Genomic DNA, 20537 nt, shown 5'->3' on the forward strand with positions numbered 1-20537 from the left:
ATTTTTTAATGTGTTTATTACCTACCTTAGGTTTTTTGTTTTGTCTAATATTTAAAATATCTTTTAAATTTGCTCACTAAGATTAGACTGACAAAGGAAATATTACATACAGCCAACGACCACTCTCTGTAAGCTGTAAGCATACTTGCGACATATATTTTATTATTATTATTATGTATCATTTGGTGAGTCAATCGGTCCTCCCTAGAAATACGGGCTATATGTGATGTGTCTAGTAGGTGCATATTACAGATTTGTTGGGGCATACTTGCGACATTAAAATTAAAAAAAAAAAGAAAACAAATCTATGGTACTATATTTATAAGCGGTTAGACATGGTGCTCGAATAGCTTTTTCTAATGTCAAGTTAAAAAAATAAAAAAAGGCGGCAATTTACATTTTTATTTTCTTACATTGTTTGAGAAAAGCACTATACAATGCTTGGCCGGATTTACCTAATAGATTTACTTAATAAACTAACATCATTTTAATGGGTAACAATCCTAAAAATGTAATGGTTTCTGAATCAAACTATATAGTATATACCTACAACATAAATTGCCAATGTTGATCAATTTTTTTAGAAATTGAACTTTATTAAAAACGTTAAATTTTAATGGCAATATGTCGGCGCATGTTCGAAAACATTTTTTATATATTTCAAATGAAGCTTTCTCAAACATAAGTGGAAATATTGTCATTACGTTCGTAATAATAGGCTGCGAAACACCGTGTTGCGCGCGCTAAAGCGCGTCACAACCAAATCAACATTCTGCAGTTATTTAATCTTTGGCCACAATAACTCCAATTTTATAGCACCTCGGCTCAGAACAAGCATGCAGAATACAAGGAAGGCACGGAGCGACGAGCGACACAGCCTCCTCGTCTCAAAGCTAGCACACGACTGCCGGCCACGCCTTTTTCGAGCTACATACGCACAAAATGTTGAAAAATATTCGATTTCTTAAAAAAAAATTATTTATTAACATTATTCTACGTTGCATTTGTAGTATCTGTTAAAACAATTATTCTAGTCTAAAAATAACTTTAATCGAATAAACCGTTTACTAGAAATAGGCAAAGTTAGTCGCAAAACGGCCTGTCGTAATGTTCCTTTTTTGGAAAAACTATAAGTCATAGGGAACAAGTCAAACGTTAGAAATGTTGTACATAAAACGTAAAATCATATATATTTTTTTCATATTTTTTTGTTGAACCGTTAAGAAGATATAGACTCTAGAATGTTAGAGTTTTCGGCCAAAAACAGCGTCTAGCGCCTTATCGGTCACAGACCACAAAGCAACATAGACCTACGTGCATATGCATAAAGTTCAATTTCAGTTTTGACACTTCGGTGACGTGGCGTCAGCGTAACAGCTTTTGTGTTTGACACGGCGTCGAAAAGGTTAAGAGACTCAAACCGCAAGAAATTAGCGCAGTGCGTTCTATGCCTACCTGTCAATAAATTATACCCCTAGAATCCGAGGTCTAAATATGACCCAATAGGCTACATGACTAATTTTCATTTATGGTATCAATCGATCGGGTTTGTTTTTAGGATCAAATGTCTATATAGGACCCATTGCATTAAAGCAACACAAAAATCAGAAATCATAGTCAAAGTCTGACAGTCGCACTTCGTCACTCGCGAAACGCCCCTCACAAAAGTATAAGTGAACGTGACGTCAACGTCCCATCTTGTAGTATGGACAAAACAAGAAAATTGCGTTTTTGTCCGTGAAATATTGCGTTTTTGTATATAGTTGAAATACAATATTTTTTTGGATAAGGAATCGAATGGTACCCTATTATCGTTTTTAGAAGTTAAAAAAAAACTTAAATTTTGAAACTTTCAGGTCCTGTATTTTTGTAACATTTCCGTATTTTATTTTAATCATCTTCCTCGCGTTGTCCCGGCATTTTTGCCACGGCTCATGGGAGCCTGGGGTCCGCTTGGCAACTAATCCCAGTAATTGGCGTGGGCACTAGTTTTTACGAAAGCGACTGCCATCTGACCTTCCAACCCAGAGGGTAAACTAGGCCCTTGTTGGGATTAGTCCGGTCTCCTCACGATTCCGTATTTATTTCCGTATTTTATTTTAATATCCACATTATTGTGACAATTGCTCATTTGCTATCTATTTTACTAAATTTGGTTATACAGGGTGCTTCCTGTAACAGGACCAATAAATTAAACTAAAGGCTGTACTCCTCAAACTGACCAATATTTGTTCAGCAACTTTAAAAAAAACCCGGCCAAGTGCGAGTCGGACTCGCCCATGAAGGGTTCCGTATTTAGGCGATTTATGACGTATTAAAAAAAACTACTTACTAGATCTCGTTCAAACCAATTTTCGGTGGAAGTTTACAAGGTAATGTACATCATGTATTTTTTTTAGTTTTATCATTCTCTTATTTTAGAAGTTACAGGGGGGGGGGGGACACATTTTACTACTTTAGGAGTGTCTCTCGCGCAAACTATTCAGTTTAGAAAAAAATGATATTAGAAACCTCAATATCATTTTCAGACCTATCCATAGATACCCCACACGTATGGGTTTGATGAAAATTTTTTTTTGAGTTTCAGTTCTAAGTATGGGGACCCCCAAAATGTATTGTTTTTTTTTTTCTATTTTTGTGTGAAAATCTTAATGCGGTTCATAGAATACATCTACTTACCAAGTTTCAACAGTATAAATCTTATAGTTTCGGAGAAAAGTGGCTGTGACATACGGACGCACAGACAGACAGATAGACAGACATGACGAATCTATAAGGGTTCCGTTTTTTGCCATTTGGCTACGGAACCCTAAAAATGATGAATCCTTTAGACTTCATATTTCATATTTCATATTTCTTTATTCATAAAATTACAAACTTTATATGTCAAAAATTTATACTTATAATTAGTCAATTTCAATTCATTAATATAATATTCATGAGTTACAGTAAAATAAAACACTATTATAATAATCAACATAATTCAAATAAATAAAATAAATTAAAAAATTAAATTACAATTAAATCATTATTATTAATATTATTATAGGGTAATTGTGTCAGATACCGTCCAATTATAGGAGATGTCTACTTTGAAATGCTAAAAAAAAATATTAAGTAGTCTTACTTAAATGTGCTATATTTGTTTGTATTGCTCATATTGTCTATTTTAGGTTAATATTACGTGACCTTAAATAATATTTACGGTTTATTTCATAAAAAATATATTATGAAAAAGTAGGGTTATTTCAGTTTCCGTCCGCCTGTGAGCTACTTTTCGTCCACGTATGAGTCAGTTTTCGTCCACTGTATGAAAAAGTACTGTAGGGTGCATTATTGCATTGAAAATCAATTATACCTATCTTTATTTTTTGTTTTTATGTTATATAGATAATTCTTAGTTAGTTACTAGCTTCTGCCCGTGACTTCGACCGCGTAGAATGGTTATTTTCGTGATAAATATTTATATATATTTCCTTCCTCAGGACTCAGACCGACAAACAGTGTTACATTCGCATTTATAATATATAATATCAATATAATAAGGAATCATTTATTTTTAAGCTATGTACGTTTTTTTATTTTTATTTTCATTGATAAACATGTTTACATGACTTTACAGCTAAACCAATGCGTCACGAAACTTAGACTAACAGCAATAATACTTATAACAACAATAATAGCACATTACACTAGTGTAGACAAATTACATTGGAACAGTTGAGCACCTAGCATCCATCGCCTCACAGAATCTCAAGCATTCAGTATACACTTCCGTCCATCTCCACGCAAATAGGTCGCACTCAGGTGTCAGTGCCAGGAGCGCATTGAGCAGTGAAAGGGCACGGGGAAGCGGCGAGTTTCTGCGCGATACGGTGCGCGCCGGCGGCACGGCCAATAGGTCGCGTTGTCGCGGTCTGAGGGTCATTCTCGGGACATCCGGAACAAACAGACGCACGAGACCAGAGACAACTTCGGGACAGTCCGACTCACCACGCAAGGCTCGGCATGCCGTGACTAGGAGTTGGTAATTCCGCCTGACCTCCAAGGAATTGTACCCGAGGGATCCGAGAAGATACTTTGTCGGGTACAGATAAGGATAGAATCCGAATATTTTTTTATAAAGGAACCTTAAAAACGCTTTCTGAACCTTCTCAAGTAGTAAAGCGTACGTCGATTCGTAGGGGTTCCATATAATCGACGAAGTTTCCAGCTTACTCCTTACTAAGCCATTGTAAACCATTTTTATGGCCCCCGGGTCATGAAAATCGCGAAGGTTTCGGATAACAAAGCCCAGCCTTTGAAAGGAACTCTTGGCAAGAGAAAAAATATGTTCGTGGAAAGTTAGCCGCGCATCGAACACTACGCCAAGGTCCTTGACAGAAAATGCGAGATGGACTGCGATCGAGTTTACGTAGTCACTAACGTAAACGTCAAGTTGGCGTTAACTCATGGTGCGGCTACTGTTTTGGACGACAGCGGCGACGGCGGTCGTCGCCCGCCGCCCTGCTTGCCGCGCCGCCGCCGGTCGCGTGCGTGCAGTACCCGGCCTAGGTGAAGGTGCAGCTGACTGTTGCGGCGTCATTATTTCCGCCGCTGTATCTGATGACAATTTCCTTGATAAAATTAATGACGGAATGAACGTAATAATCGCGGCAGTAGTACGGCGGTGAACGTCATTTATTTTATTACGGAAATTGACAGATACAGCAACAGTAATGCAGCTGCAATTATCAGTCGGACGCCTTCCTTAACCCTGGCCGTGGCCACAGACAATCGGAATTTTCATTCGATTTCCGTATGGAATGACATGTGGGAACGGGACGTCGCTCTACAAATGCATAGCGCTGTCTCGCTTACACATGTCATTCCTTACGGAAAATTCCGAACGTCTGCGGCCAGGCTTTTAAAAATACAGTTCGGATTCAGGGCTTCAACCGCGAAAATCGAAGTTCGCAAATTGCGGGCATTTTTCTCTGTCACTCTAATTACGCCGTCATTGGAGTAAAAGAGAAAGTGCCCCGCAATTTTGCGAATTTCGATTTTGGCGGTAGCCCCTCTGACTACACCAGCATTATTGCAGCGTGACAATACTGCCGACTGCATTATTGCTGCAAATGTCAAAAATCCATGCAGCAACATGGGTTTTGACAAATGCGACAGTAAGGCCAAGCGCGCACCACGACTTTTTGTCGCACGATAATTTAGTCGCAGAAATGTAACGTATGTGTTTATATGTCAGTGCGCGCATATGCGACAAAAAAATCGCAGCGATTTTAAAATTGTGATTTGTCACATTTTTCCGCGACTGCTCGCGACGCCATTGTCACAAAGTGAATTGCAGCATACGGAGTTGTATGGCCCCGCGCGCACTGCGATAATAAAATCGCACCCCGGACCTCAGTCGGCATTTCGCTCTCCAAGAGTCAACATATCGGAACCTGCTTCTCCAATGGAGTCACAAGATGAGACGCTAGATGTTGACCGTTTAATTATAGAAATAGAAGGAGATCACCTTTGTGGTATAAATACTCAGTCATACAGCGATTGCATATTGTTTCACGCCTGGCGACTGGTACGAAATCCATGTCGAGAATGAACAAATCGTCGACTTTTCATCGCAGTGCGCGCAGTGAATTTTCTGCGATAAATTACAGCGCGATTCTAAAATCGTCTCGCAAAAATTAAAATCGTGGTGCGCGCTTGGCCTTACAGACGCCCGGACCGTGACTTTGCGGTCCGGCGCACGTTCGATCGTGTGTAAGGTGATCCGCCGTATGTACGTCCATTAAAGCCGTGTAACAGACAACCGCACCCATGAGTGAGAGCGAGAAAGAGATGGCTTTTAAGGACGCAGTTTTATAAAGCCCCACATTCACACTCCTACCGTGTAGGCCGCCTCGTAGTCCGCCTCGTTGGGTAGGATTGTGTATGGGGGTTGTGGACTACGAGCCGTCCTACAAACGGCTAAACGGTAGGACGGCTCGTAGTCTACAACCCCCATACACAATCCTACCCAACGAGGCGGACTACGAGGCGGCCTACAAGGTAGGAGTGTGAATGCGGGGCTTAAGTGAGAGCGAAAAACAGATACTTATTAAACCAGCATCCACACGGCCTGGTACAGCTATCAGTTCATGCTGTAGGATATAGAGCGAGATAGGGAGACAATTATATGTCTCATTCTTGCAGGACTATTTTGTAACATCGTGTAAATACTGCTTAATAATCATAGACATTTCAATTATTTTAAAGCCCGCTCCACACTCGTGCGCGAGATATTAAGGAGGGAAAATCGTAAGATTTGACATTTTTTATATTAAGATTCGAGTAATGCTTGATGCTTAAATAATTAATTGCCTATTTTAACTTATTTCCTCGCATATTTGGGGCAAACCACTATGCTCCGGTGGGAATAGCAATTCGTGGAATCGTCTCATTGTCGGACTCAGTTCAATTCTTTCATTTCGTCGAACAAAATCGAAACTCATCCACGAATTGCTATTTTCGCCCTCAGTAATCATGTAATAATAAATCTCGTCTACACCACTCATAGTACATGGACGGAAACTGAAACAATATTTAAAGCTATTTTTAGTTTTCGACCACGTATTTTAAACATGATTTTAATCAAGCAACACTGACAAAATCGTGCACGAAAACTAAAATGTATAATCTTATAAGCAAGAAACATCATTTTAAGAGAAAATATATAGTAGTTTATAAGTCTTTTGAAGTAAAACGATCATAACAAATACTCACCTAGCTGTTCCAGTTACCGTCCGTGTGGTCGGAAACTAAATATTTTTCAAAATTAGTATGTCAGTACTCGTCCACTAAATTTATCAAAGATTATTATGAAAAAATTATAAAAAACACTTAAAATTGCGTTTACTATACTTTTAAGTTGCAGTATGTGCCAATAACGTAACTTAAACTAGTTAAATTAATTAATAAACTTACCGTGAACATTTGCCGCCAACACTTTTTTTTTCTTGCAAAATGACGTTTTCAAGCTCTGGATGCAATGCCGCCACTTACATAATTTTTTTTAAAGCCGCTATTTGTCAAATAACACTTTTATTTTGGTAAAAATATTGCTTAGACATTATGGATTGCAACAAATCCAAACATGTGTGAGAAGGCTTGTTTATATTCAAATTTTCCGCAATTCTTTGTAGCAACTCCGCCAAGTGGACGGAAACAGGCACTGGACGGCAAACAGACACAATTACCCTATTCTGACATGTCATAAAAGGCATTTCTAGTGAGCCATTTTTTTAACTGAGAGTAGAATGTCAGGTCATTTTCAATATTTTTAATGTTGTCGGGTAGTTTATTATAGATACCTGGCCCCGCAATAGATACCGTTTTATTGGATTTTGCAAGTCGACAACATGTCGAGTCCAACATATTTTTGTATTTTTGTGTAATACGTGAACTTTTAAATGTCTTTATTGGAAATAGGTGTATGTTTTTTCTAATATATTTAATTATGTAAAAATATAAGGAACATTTATTGCAAAAACTTAAATATAAATACAAACTAAAAATATAAAAAATAAATACTTACTAAAACCCGTCCCGGGCTGTCCCTGACGCAAAGGTGCCCATCACGCTCGCTGCGTTGCCGCGTTGTATTGCGATGGACAGCCTTTGCATCAGGAAGAACCCGGAGCGGGGGTCAAGGCCCCTTTCACTCAGGCAACGACCCAGCTCGCGGAGGAAGGTCTTACCCTCCGCGCACCAGCAACCTGAGGTCTCCACGGCGAGGGGAACGAACAGATACCCGCTCAGCGCCGAGTATTTATCTTTTTTAAGGGACGCCGCGTGCTCAGCAGCCGCTCCTGCAGACCGCATTGTGCGGCTAATATGCGAGGCGGCAAAAGTGCTGACGTACGTGGCGCCCCATAGCAAGCACTTACCCTTTTCCCACGGCACCAGGGTCAAGCCGTCAGGCCTTTTGCCGTCCGAACGGCTGAGGCCTGGCGGCTCAAGCATGCAGGGGATATTAGCTGCCACTAAGGCTCTCCTAACGATGTCGTTATGTAAAATTGATATTGTGATGTGAGTGTCATTATGTTGTTATTTATGAATAGTTGCCTAGCGGGGGTTCCGTGTGGGGCATATGATATGATCCGTACTGCACGTTTTTGTAAAATGAATACACGCTGCCATTCCGCAGCTGTGCCCCAGAATTCTAGGCCGTAGCACATCACCGAATGGAACAGCGAGAAGTAGCTAGTCCTTAGCTGCTGGTGAGGCAAGATTCGCGCCAACCTGCTTAATGCGAAACATGCACCAGACAACTTGCCACACACGACATCTATATGCACGTTCCACTTCAAGGCCGCGTCCAAGGTCACGCCTAGGAACTTGGTACTATTTACCTGAGGAAGGACGGCGCCGTCCACGTTGACACTTAGTGGGCGCGGGGGCCTACCTCCTAGGCTTATGTGCATCACTTGGGTTTTGTGTAGGTTTAAGACTAAACCATTAGCGGTGAACCAACCCTGTAATCTAGTACATATCTCCGAGGCTATAATATTCTCAAGAGACGGAATTGTGTTAGCGTTTATAATGTCACAGGCGTCGTCAGCAAAAATATACATTTCACCATTACGATTTTAGGTAAATCGTTTACCTGGATAAGAAAGCACAAATTCGCTAAAGACGAACCCTGGGGAACGCCGATATCGATATTCCCGCTATCAGATTTAGTGCGTCCATTATTTATAGCGACGCATTGGTGTCGCTGGCGCAGGAAGTCCAGCATTAACTTAAGGCTAGGGCCGCGGATACCAATATGCTCAAGTTTTTTTTCGAGTACGTTATGATTACAGAGGTCGAATGCCCGTGTCATACCGTAAACCGGGGTGACTTTCAAATGCAGGCGCGACTTCGATATTTCAGTTTTTCAGCCGTTACATATTTTTATTCGGATTTTTTAGTAGTAGGTAAACAACGTTACACGAACAGTTCGAGAAAATAATGAATAATGATAATTTAGTGGCAGTTTTAAAACTATCAAAGTATCCCCAAAATTTCCTAAAGTCACCTCGTTTTACGGTATCACATAATATTATTGCGACATGACATTGGTTTTCCTTAGCCATCAGTATATTTTTTAGGGCTTGACGAATAACGTCTAAACATGACTTATTTTTCCTATACGCATATTGTCTGTCACTTAACAAGCTGAAATTTTCTAGAAACGTTCTTAATCGGTTTGCTAAGCCGTATTCAAAAAGTTTAGCGATTGCCGGAATAATGCTTATTGGCCTATAACTTTGCAGGTCGTCTTTATTCCCTTTACCTTTATAGATAGGCACTACTTTTACATTTTTCAAAATACTTGGATATGTTCCAGTTTTTATTAAATAATTAAATATAGAAACTAATTGTGATAATATTATCGGTATGCTTATCTTTAGTAATTTTATAGAAATGTCATATATGTCACACGTATTCTTACACGCTACTCCTTTGGTGACTATGTTATACAATTCTGCCTCTGAGAACAATTCATACAAAATAAATATTGCCATCAATGTACGCTGACATCAGTGTGTTTGACGTTGCTTGTCAGCTTGTCACGCTTTAAACATAACAAAATTTGCAATACATTGCGTCTTAGAATAAACTTTAAAGTGTAATAAAAATCAAAACATGAGTTATTTTCAAAAATTGCTGAACAAATGTTGGTCAGTTTGAGAGCCTACAGTTTAATTTATTGCTCCTGTTACAGGAAGCACCCTGTAAAATTCAACATTTGTGTCATCACCCTATTATGTCTCTGACAGGCTTCGCCACACGATCGACCGTCCTCAATCGGTTGAGTTGTACCTCGCCCTCCAGTGCTTCCACCACGTCTAGGGCTTGCAAATATTCGAAACTTTCAGATATTCGAATATTCGACTTTTTCTGACGACGTATTCGAATATTCGAATAATTATTCGAATATTATAAAAAATAAGAAAAGGAACGAGAAATCGGTTTATTATCTTTTTATTCAAAAGCTTTTTTCACATATTGCTAAAACTAAGGATATTTGGCAGAAATCCACTTAATTGACTAGATTTATCATCCTACTATTTATAAGATGCCCACATTTATAAAAACAAGTAAAACGCCAAAATTAGACGTATTTAATATTTCTAGATAAAACTTATTATAAATGCGTCGTTGCGTGAAATAATATTACTTTAACCATCCAAACACCTAGGTATGTAAGATATTTTTTTAGTAGGTAATTATTTTCCGATTTAAATTAACTTGTAATCACTCAGAGGCCTGTAAAAAGGCCTTTAATTTCATTGTATTTTGAATCTTTATTGACTTTATTTGTTTTGGCAAGTTACTATTCCTAATGGTCGGCTAATTATATAATATTGGAACATTTAAGGGAAAAAGTTAGTTGAGTACTGGGTGAATTATTCGTCAGCTAAAGGTGCATGGTTAGATTACCAAGTTGGGCAGGTTTGGTATGATTAAATTTGAGAATTGCGATAAGTGGCAAGGTTTAGACTTCAAAAATTCGCTTAACGTACGCTTGTACTGAATAAACAGAATGACCCTTTAACTTAAAACTTACGCACCGTAAAAATAACATACTTTTTGATTTCGTTTTCTTTTAAATTGAGTTAGGTTTCACTGTATTCACGAAGAGGAATACAGTAAAAATATTATTTCCTTCGTATTTGGGTACCTACCGTTCCTCATTCACTGTAAATACCCGTAAAACATACAGAAACTGTAACTACAGCGGATGACATAGATTTTTTTATAGTAATAAAAAATATTCGAATATTCGAAACCTGAGCGGCCGAATATTCGAATATCAAAACAGGTCGAATATTCGACAAATTCGAATATTCGAATATTCGAATTGCAAGCCCTAGTTCCAAGGTTTCCGTACATTAAGTCCCACTCACGTTTGACTGCTAATTTCTAATAGGTTTTTTTGGCTAGTGACTAAATTACCTAGCAGTCTAGCACTTACGCCGATGCTAAGACGTTCCTGTACCGACCTGTTCCAAATCCGCATCCGCATTAAATCCGCATCGATTTTATGCGGATGCGGATGCAGATGCGGATGTTGAAAATAATGCGGAAGTTCCGCGGTTGCGGATGCGGATGCGGATATTCGCAACATCCCTGGTTAGGAATGCGGCCGGAATACGAAAATGTCAGGAATTTTAGTGAATTAACAATATGTACCTAAAAGGTACTTTATTCAAATTTACTTATCAAGCATACATAGATATCGCATACGGCTAGACCCCCCCGTCGCCCGCCGATACGAGCATCAGGAAAAATTTTCGCAAATCAGGAATTTTATCAGGAAATTCCAAAATTCCAAATTGGGTCTGGTAACCCTTACCTGTGCGAGGGACGTGGTTTGGAACGCGAGTCCCACTCGCACTTGGCCGGTTTTTTGAAATAAAAATTACTAAAATGTAATATTTGACGTTTTTTATGTACCTATCTTGACATCCGCATCCGCATCCGCGGGTGTGAGCCTTTAAAAATCCGCATCCGCATCCGCGGATGTCAAAAAATCGGCATCCGCAACATCTCTGTTCCTAACGGCCAAAATTCCTGACATGTCAGGAAAATTCCTGACGTCTGGTAACCCTAGGTAAGAGTAGCACAGCTAATAAAGTAAGAACGATAAGCACGAACACTTGTACGTTGCCCCGCCTGTTCCTATCTTTATCGCACGCGCATAATTACATTGCTGTCCCGCTCGCACAGTGTCGCTCGGCCGGCATAATGGCGGGAGAGCAATAATTACACATTGGTTTTTTAACGCACCTTTTTTCTGAATCTTCAAAACAAGGCATTTATAGTAGGAGGAGGGTATAGTAGGAGGTGATGGTCGACCTTCTCTGATATGTCGAGGATATGTCTGACGGATGAAACTTACATATTATGAAAGAAAATATGTCCTGAACATAAATAAATAGGGTTGCCTAAAGAAATATAGTCAAAGCTATTTTTATTTAATTTTTGAAAAAAAAAATTTTTTTTTCTTCAAATTTTACCGATCTGTCTGACAAACAAAATACATATGTTCCAATGGAAAGTATACAACTTGTACAACATAAATCAACTAGGTTGCCTATCTTTTTCCGGTCACTATTATGTGGTTGCCGTTTTTAAACAGGTGAGTTTTTATCGATAATTGCACTCATCTGTCTGACGTTTGAATTATACATCAAAATGATGGTAATTTTATTGCGAATACAGTGGCATAGGGTTGCCTGCGAAAATCCGGTCACAAATATGGGTTGCCAGGCTTTTAAATAAAATAAGAAGGGAAGACTTTTAGCGATAAGTCATAAACGGCTTAACTTATCAAGTTTGTTTTAATTTTGTTTGAATGAGTTTTAAGCACTATTTTTATGATTTTTTTCATATTTTTGGATCGATTTTTCAAAAGTTAAAAGGAATAACCGTTTTTTGTTCTTTATAAATTATTATTTGCCAAATGATTCACTTTATCAAAAAATGTTGTTTGCAGACCCCTATTTATTTTTAAAGACCTATCCAACGACACCCCACACTATAGGGTTAAAACGATAAAAATAAAATCACATACATTTTGTTTCTTACAAAGCATTTATTTTCAAAAACATTCACCTAATCAAAAATGTTTTTCTAAGACCCTTTTCTATTTATTTTGAAAGACCTATCTAACGATATCCCACATCGTAGGGTTGAAGTGAAAAAAGAAACCTCACATAGATTTTGTTTCGTTACAAGCGATTATTTTCGAAAATGTTCACTTTATCAAAAAATGTTTGTTGAAGACTCTTATTCATTTTAAAAGACGTATCCAACGACATCCGACACATTAAGGTTGTAACGAAAAAAAATCGCCACACACATTTAGTTTTTTTCGAACCGTTTATTTCCGAAAATTTTCACTTTATCAAAAAAATACCTATCCAACGACACCCCACATTATAGACTTGAAACGAAAATTTTTTCACACACATTATGTATCTTTTAAAGCGATTATTTCCGAAAATATTCACTTTATCAAAAAATGTTTTTCTAAATCCCCTATTAATTTTAAAAGACCTATCCAACGATGTCCCACATCATATGGTTGAACGATGAACATTTTTTCACACACATTATGTATCTTTTAAAGCGATTATTTCCGAAAATATTCACTTTATCAAAAAATGATTTTCTAAATCCCCTATTAATTTTAAAAGACCTATCCAACGATATCCCACATCATATGGTTGAAACGAAAAAAAATAATGCTCACATACAGTTTGTTTCGTTAGAAGCGATTATTTTCGAAAATGTTCACTTTATCAAAAAATGTGTGGGGTGTCGTTGGATAGGTCTTTAAAAATAAATAGGGGTCTGCAAACAACATTTTTTGATAAAGTGAATCATTTGGCAAATAATAATTTAGAAAGAACAAAAAACGGTTATTCCTTCTAACTTTTGAAAACTCGATCCAAAAAATATAAAAAAAAATCATAAAAATAGTGCTTAAAAAACTCATTCAAACAAAATTAAAACAAACTTGATAAGTTAAGCCGTTTATGAGTTATCGCTAAAAGTCTTCCCTTCTTATTTCAATCAATCAATATCATTTATTTGCAAGAATACTTCATTATAGTTACAGGATGTTCTTGTAGAAAAACGATGCGCAAATTTTATAGTAACGTTAATTTTTAGTCTAGCACATGTGTTAGACTGAAAATTATTATGTTATTGAATTTAATTTTAATACATGCAATATAGCCAATTCGATAAATAGATTTCACTCAAGAAATTGTATAGCACATTTCATTACATCAATGAAATTGGACTAATATCAGTACATTATTATATTACATAAAATTTATATTTAATTGTTTCTTTTATTGATAAACAAAAAAAAATATAAAAAAAGAACAGAAATAATACATACTAAATTAACTAAAGATATCTAACTATATACACATATTTACAAATAAAAAATAGGAGCTAGCTCGGCGCCGGATGGTAGGGTGCCCAGAAGGCTGGTGGCGTTGCCGCGCTGAATGGCGATGCCGATTCGTTGATTATATTTAATTGGATTATAATAACTAAAATTAATTATTTGCATTATTGTGCTCATTATACTGCTTGACACTATAGAAACAGTGTTCTAATAGAAAGCTTGTCATGTTCTTCCTAAATTCAGTAGTGTTTAGACATCTTAAATTGACAGACATTTTATTTAAAAACCTGGCAACCAGGGCTCGGATACCGGTTAAATTTCCAAACCGTTATGATTGTTATGATGTACTTGGCGCAAAACCTTTTCATTTCGGTTTTGCTCGTAATACCGTTATTTTTAAACCGGTTTTTAGGGGAACGTTTTCATAAAGTTCTTGTCACATTAACCGGTTAAGAACGATTAAAACCGGTTTATTCCAACGCATGATAAACAAACTCTGTTTTCTTTAATTCTGAATTTGTAACAAACTTCTGCTTCGGGAAAGACGTTCATTTCATTCAGTGCATTAATAAAATTAGTTCCAAGTGCAAAAAATATATGATGGGTAAAGTATAAATAATTTATATTTAAATATTTTGTTGCAATCAAATACCTAATGGTGTGATTATATTTTGGTCTGTAATGTATCTATATAATAAAGGCTATAATTCGTCAACAATTTAACTGCGTCTATTGTCGAGTGGCAACCCTTATTTGTGACCGGATTTTCGCAGGCAACCCTATGCCATTGTATTCGCAATCAAATTACCATCATTTTGATGTATAATTCAAGCGTCAGACAGATGAGTGCAATTATCGATAAAAACTCACCTGTTTACCTGTAACCTGTAAACACGGCAACCACATAATAGTGACCGGAAAAAGATAGGCAACCTAGTTAATTTATATTGTACATGTTGTATAATACTTTCCATTGGAACTTATTTCGTTTGTCAGACAGATCGGTGATATTTAAACCATGGAAATCATGGAGTATGGTCTTAAATCATGTAAAGTTTTTAATATGCAATAGTAATTGACTAGCTTTGATCCGCAATTGTTAATTAAGGAAAATAAACATTCAGTAATATTTAAACAAAAAAATATTTTTTTTTTAAAAATTAAAAATAGTCTTGACCATATTTCTTTAGGCAACCCTATTTATTTATGTTCAGGAATATATTTTCTTTCATAATATGTAAGTTTCATCCGCCAGACATATCGGTGAAGGTCGACCATATATGCCGGATCTTAGACTATTAAGGCAAATTCATAATTTTAACACTCAAACGGCACTTAATTGCGTGGACTTACGTTATCCCAGCAGCCAGCAGTTTTATCTCGCCAGTCTGCCTGTGACCACGACCGAAATGTCACGTTCGATGTTTCAGCCCTAATAATAAATATAAGTGCACGCGATTAAGTCCCTTTTTAAAATTATTAGTGAAAATCAACATATATAAGGCAATAATAAGCTTCACAAATAAAGGGGCAGTACAAATTTTACCTGCTGATTTTCTATTCCAGCTTCGCGATAAATTAAGTGCATTCACTCCAGTACATTTCACCAAAGTACCCCCAAAAATCGCCGCCATCCCCGTGCTACCTATACTCATAGAAGAAGAATATGAACGTTTAAGCAACAGCGTACCAAAACCACACTGCGGGGTGGCGCGTTCAATGCTATATCATAGCGACAGCGAGGTTCATAATATTTTAAAAAATACCAGACATCTTTCGACTATTGTCGAACAACATTCAGATAGCTCACCCGTGGCCGCAGTAGATGCTACTGCCAGTACTGATTGATACGGCAAACAAAACACTGAATATGAATAACGACACATTAAAATCACCCAAAGACATAACAAAGGAACTCGATGCTGACGGTGTTCAAAAAGTCACCCTGAAATTTAAGCCTAAAAAACAAGCTCCAAAAAAGAACACTTCTCGGCAAAACAAGGCTAAATGTTTCAAGCCTCCAAATAATATCGAAGAAGATAGAAACTCAAAAGAAAATACGAAATCCCCAACTAATGCCACAAACCGATTAATTCGAAAAAAGCGCAAGCTTTATTCACCCAAGGACGACGATACTGAAAATGAAATCGCTAGAACCAGAAAAGAAAAAAAGCCACCAAGTTCCACTGAATCTCCCATGGCGACGTGCTTCAAACAATTGGAGAACGCCAGCAAATCTCGCATAATACTTCCTAGGAGGAGAGCGAGTACACAACCTGTCATTTCGCCTAAAACCAAGAAGTTGAACTATATATTCGATAAATTCAAAGATAATGTTGTTAATAACGAGAAAATAACGCTCGTCAATATGAAAAGTGACAAAGATGTTTATAATATGTCGAGTGAAAGCGACGATGAAGTTTTTCAGAAGAAAAAGATCCAAGTCCAAAAACGTATTAGTTCGTCCAGTCTAGAGTCTGCAACTAAACGTAGAAGATCGGTGAAGCCTGTAGATTATCATTTATACATCTATCTATTATCTTCATCGGAAGAAGAGTGCCAGAGAAGAGTAAAACCCAAAACAGTTAAACGAACGAAACCCAGAAGCCGTAAAGCTAAAGGAATACAGAGGACTGACTTGATTGATGAAAGAATGAGAACTGAACAACCTGAAGTGCTAGAAACTTCCTTCGTCCAAGAAAAGGGCGATATTAATGTACCCGAGGAACCTCAACCTTCGGTAAATGTACCTGTTTTAGAAACCATACCTACTGGTGATACACATGATGAGCCCATAGTGTCGAGAAGTAAACCTCAAACACCTAATAAACAGGAGATAATCAAAATTAAGACTGAGAATTCATTGAAAAAGAAACGCGTAAAACTAACTAATATCGAAGAAGATAGAAACTCAAAAGAAAATACGAAATCCCCAACTAATGCCACAAACCGATTAATTCGAAAAAAGCGCAAGCTTTATTCACCCAAGGACGACGATACTGAAAATGAAATCGCTAGAACCAGAAAAGAAAAAAAGCCACCAAGTTCCACTGAATCTCCCATGGCGACGTGCTTCAAACAATTGGAGAACGCCCGCAAATCTCGCATAATACTTCCTAGGAGGAGAGCGAGTACACAACCTGTCATTTCGCCTAAAACCAAGAAGTTGAACTATATATTCGATAAATTAAAAGATAATGTTGTTAATAACGAGAAAATAACGCTCGTCAATATAAAAAGTGACAAAGATGTTTATAATATGTCGAGTGAAAGCGACGATGAAGTTTTTCAGAAGAAAAAGATCCAAGTCCAAAAACGTATCAGTTCGTCCAGTCTAGAGTCTGCAACTAAACGTAGAAGATCGGTGAAGCCTGTAGATTATCATTCATACATCTATCTATTATCTTCATCGGAAGAAGAGTGCCAGAGAAGAGTAAAACCCAAAACAGTTAAACGAACGAAACCCAGAAGCCGTAAAGCTAAAGGAATACAGAGGACTGACTTGATTGATGAAAGAATGAGAACTGAACAACCTGAAGTGCTAGAAACTTCCTTCGTCCAAGAAAAGGGCGATATTAATGTACCCGAGGAACCTCAACCTTCGGTAAATGTACCTGTTTTAGAAACCATACCTACTGGTGATACATATGATGAGCCCATAGTGTCGAGAAGTAAACCTCAAACACCTAATAAACAGGAGATAATCAAAATTAAGACTGAGAATTCATTGAAAAAGAAACGCGTAAAACTCACAAAATCAACTGTAACCTTGAGTAGCATGGAAATAGTTCCTGATGATTCACACGATGAGTCCATAGTGTCGGGAAGGAAACCCCAAACACCTAATAAAGCGGAAATAGTCAAAATTAAGGCTGACAAGAGCTTTAAAAGGAGATGCGATAAACTCACAAAGCCACCTGTATCCAAGAGGAGCAAAACAATATTAAAAAATGTACCAACGGAAAGAGAAAGTGCAACAGTAAGCCCTCTACCTGGACTTGTTGTAGAAACAGAACCACGAAAAAATGAATTGACTTCTTCCTTAGACGCCAACTTATTTCAGAAGCTCAAAAAGATATACGTTGAGGACTTGAATACGACCGACACTCAAAACTTATTGCTTAACGATAATAATGATAATGCTAGAATAGAAGTTGATTTATTAAATAAAACCTGTCTTAATCAAAATGTGGCAATTGACCTGGACAACTCTAATGACAACGCAGTCGCTGCTGACAATTTACAAGCTGTGGATATACCAGATGTAAATTCGGAGAAATCAATAGAAACAGGCGGTCGATCTCCCATTACTGGCCACAACGACCTTGATGAATCCCCACCAAATTTGGACGCACTGAACGAAAGTTTCCAACACAGAGATGTAGACATTGAGGGCAGGGGAAAATCCATGAAGGAATTCCTGGATAATATGAGGAGTCAGAGAATGAATAGCAAAGCTGCAAAAAGCACTTCTCCTGTCATATCTATGACTAGAATGTCCACAAAAGATAGTGCGCGGTCGAATTTATGTGCGAAAAAAATATCCGAATTAAATAGGAAGCCAAGCGTTACTTCATCTTATATCGGGTCTGATAAAAGTAACCCAAGAGTTGTATTGGAAAGAATATCGTCTGAAGATATTGACTCTCAAATGAATCCCGTTACACGAAAATCAAAAGTCAGTGCTTCGAGGGTAGTATTGACTAGAATGTCTTTTGAAGAAATAGAAAAATTCGTAACTCCCACCAGTACAAAAAAATCAAGCTCTACTGTTACACCTGTGGTCGTTCTAGACAGGATTTCTTCCGACGAAATAAACAAATGGCTACCTATTCCGAAAACTAATGATGTTATCGAAAAAGTACCTGGGATAATTCCAAGAAGAACCTTGGAACGACGAAAATCTGTATCAAAACCTTGTTTTTCATGCGAAAGCTTTGAACAAAAAATTTCCCCAGTGAAATTAAACTTCGATGTCGTAGATCTTACAACTAGTATTACAGGCAATAGAACCAACAGAACACTCGGAGGCAGAGTCCAATCTTCCGACAAAACGAATAAATCTCGTTCAAACATAGAAAAATTAAGAGCAAAAAGTGTCGAGTGTTTGGCAAAGGAATTAAATGACCAAGGTTCAAACAGTCAAGATACTGTGGTCATATCAGCTGAGACAAAGAATACTGATAAGGAGAAGACTGTTGCGTCTACTGTGGGCCCGTCAGAAATGAGTAAAAGTGTGGCTTGCGTACAGAGCTGGATAAACAGGAACGCTGAGGCGGGGTCGTCGAGGACAGGTGAATATACATGAATGTAATTGGGTACTTTCCTCTACTTAAAATAAATTATTTCACACCGTGCACGAAATAAAGCACCAGATAATTATTAGAAAAATATAGATAGCGGTTTTTTTAAACACAATTTCTATTTAATAAATCGGATGGAAGTATAAAAAGTAGGTGAGTTGACTGTGACGTCACTGCACACGTTTTGATTCAAATTCCATATTAGCAAATCGTTTTGACAGTTCTAAAAAATAAGCTGATTTGACTAGTAGGAAAGTACCCAATTTTAATTTTTAACAACCAGAAACGTCTGCAAACGATGCTATTAAGCTTAGAATAAATTTAAGACCCCAAAACAGTAAGTGCAAAAATTACTGTCTTGGGTGAGACTTGAACTCACGGCCTCTGGATCGAGACTCCAGCGCTCTGCCATCTGAGCCACCATGACCTCATTCTCATCCAGAGGCCGTGAGTTCCAGTCTCACCCACAAATTTTTCCACTTTTAAATTTACATGAATATTGTCTTTAGCTTTTGAACTGAGCTATGTGTCTGTGGCACCATTGCTCTTACACGGCTGAACCGGTTTTGGGTAATTCTACAGCAATCTCATTCCCCTGGATATACCTATTCGCAAATTCCCAGGAGATTCCGCTAAGCAGTTTTGGTTGCTCATGGAGCTTGGCGCGGGTTACACTAAGGCCTGAGTGGACGCTCAGAGCGGAGCGTTCGGCGGGGCGTGCAGCGTGGCGTCGGGCTCACGCATGATGTGAGCAGCGTGCACTAAGGCCGCTCCTATACGCTTGCATTTGTTTAACATGCACACCGCACGCCCCGCCCCGCTGCACACCCAACTCGAGCGTCCACGCAGGCCTTAGTGTAATTTTATTATTCTTATTTATGTGTTTTAGATGAATGTAAGAAATGCAATGGTTCATATTCCGGCAAACCTCCCTGGAGTGACAATCAAACCTGTCAAAACAGTACCACAACTACCTAAACTGGGGAAAAATATAACCATCACAAAAACAAGTGGCAGTTCAGTAAACAAATCAACAAACCAAAATCAAAAGCTTGTTGCCGTTAAAAAGAGGGCAGTGGCGAAAAAAGTGGCCCAACTACCCCCATCCAAGGGAAAAATATTTAACCCACTTAGCCTACCAACAAACGCTGCCATCACAAAGTTAAAAACTCCGATACTGATAAAAAAACCTCAGCAGAATAGACCACAACCTCTGCAAAGATTGCCACCCAGCATCACAATTAAGAAGACGGGGTCAGCAGCGAAGCCTTCTCCAAATA

General features: G+C 37.8%; 1 non-coding gene across 1 annotated transcript; it reads right to left on the reverse strand.

Annotated features, from left to right (window-relative positions):
- Nucleotides 1–19611: 19611 nt before the first annotated feature.
- Trnae-cuc (transfer RNA glutamic acid (anticodon CUC)) lies at nucleotides 19612–19684 on the reverse strand. Its single transcript has one exon. It is a non-coding gene; the product is annotated as a tRNA-Glu (tRNA).
- Nucleotides 19685–20537: the final 853 nt, after the last annotated feature.

This window comes from Cydia amplana, chromosome Z (assembly GCF_948474715.1).
Source record: "Cydia amplana chromosome Z, ilCydAmpl1.1, whole genome shotgun sequence".
NCBI classification, from domain to species: Eukaryota; Metazoa; Arthropoda; class Insecta; order Lepidoptera; family Tortricidae; genus Cydia; species Cydia amplana.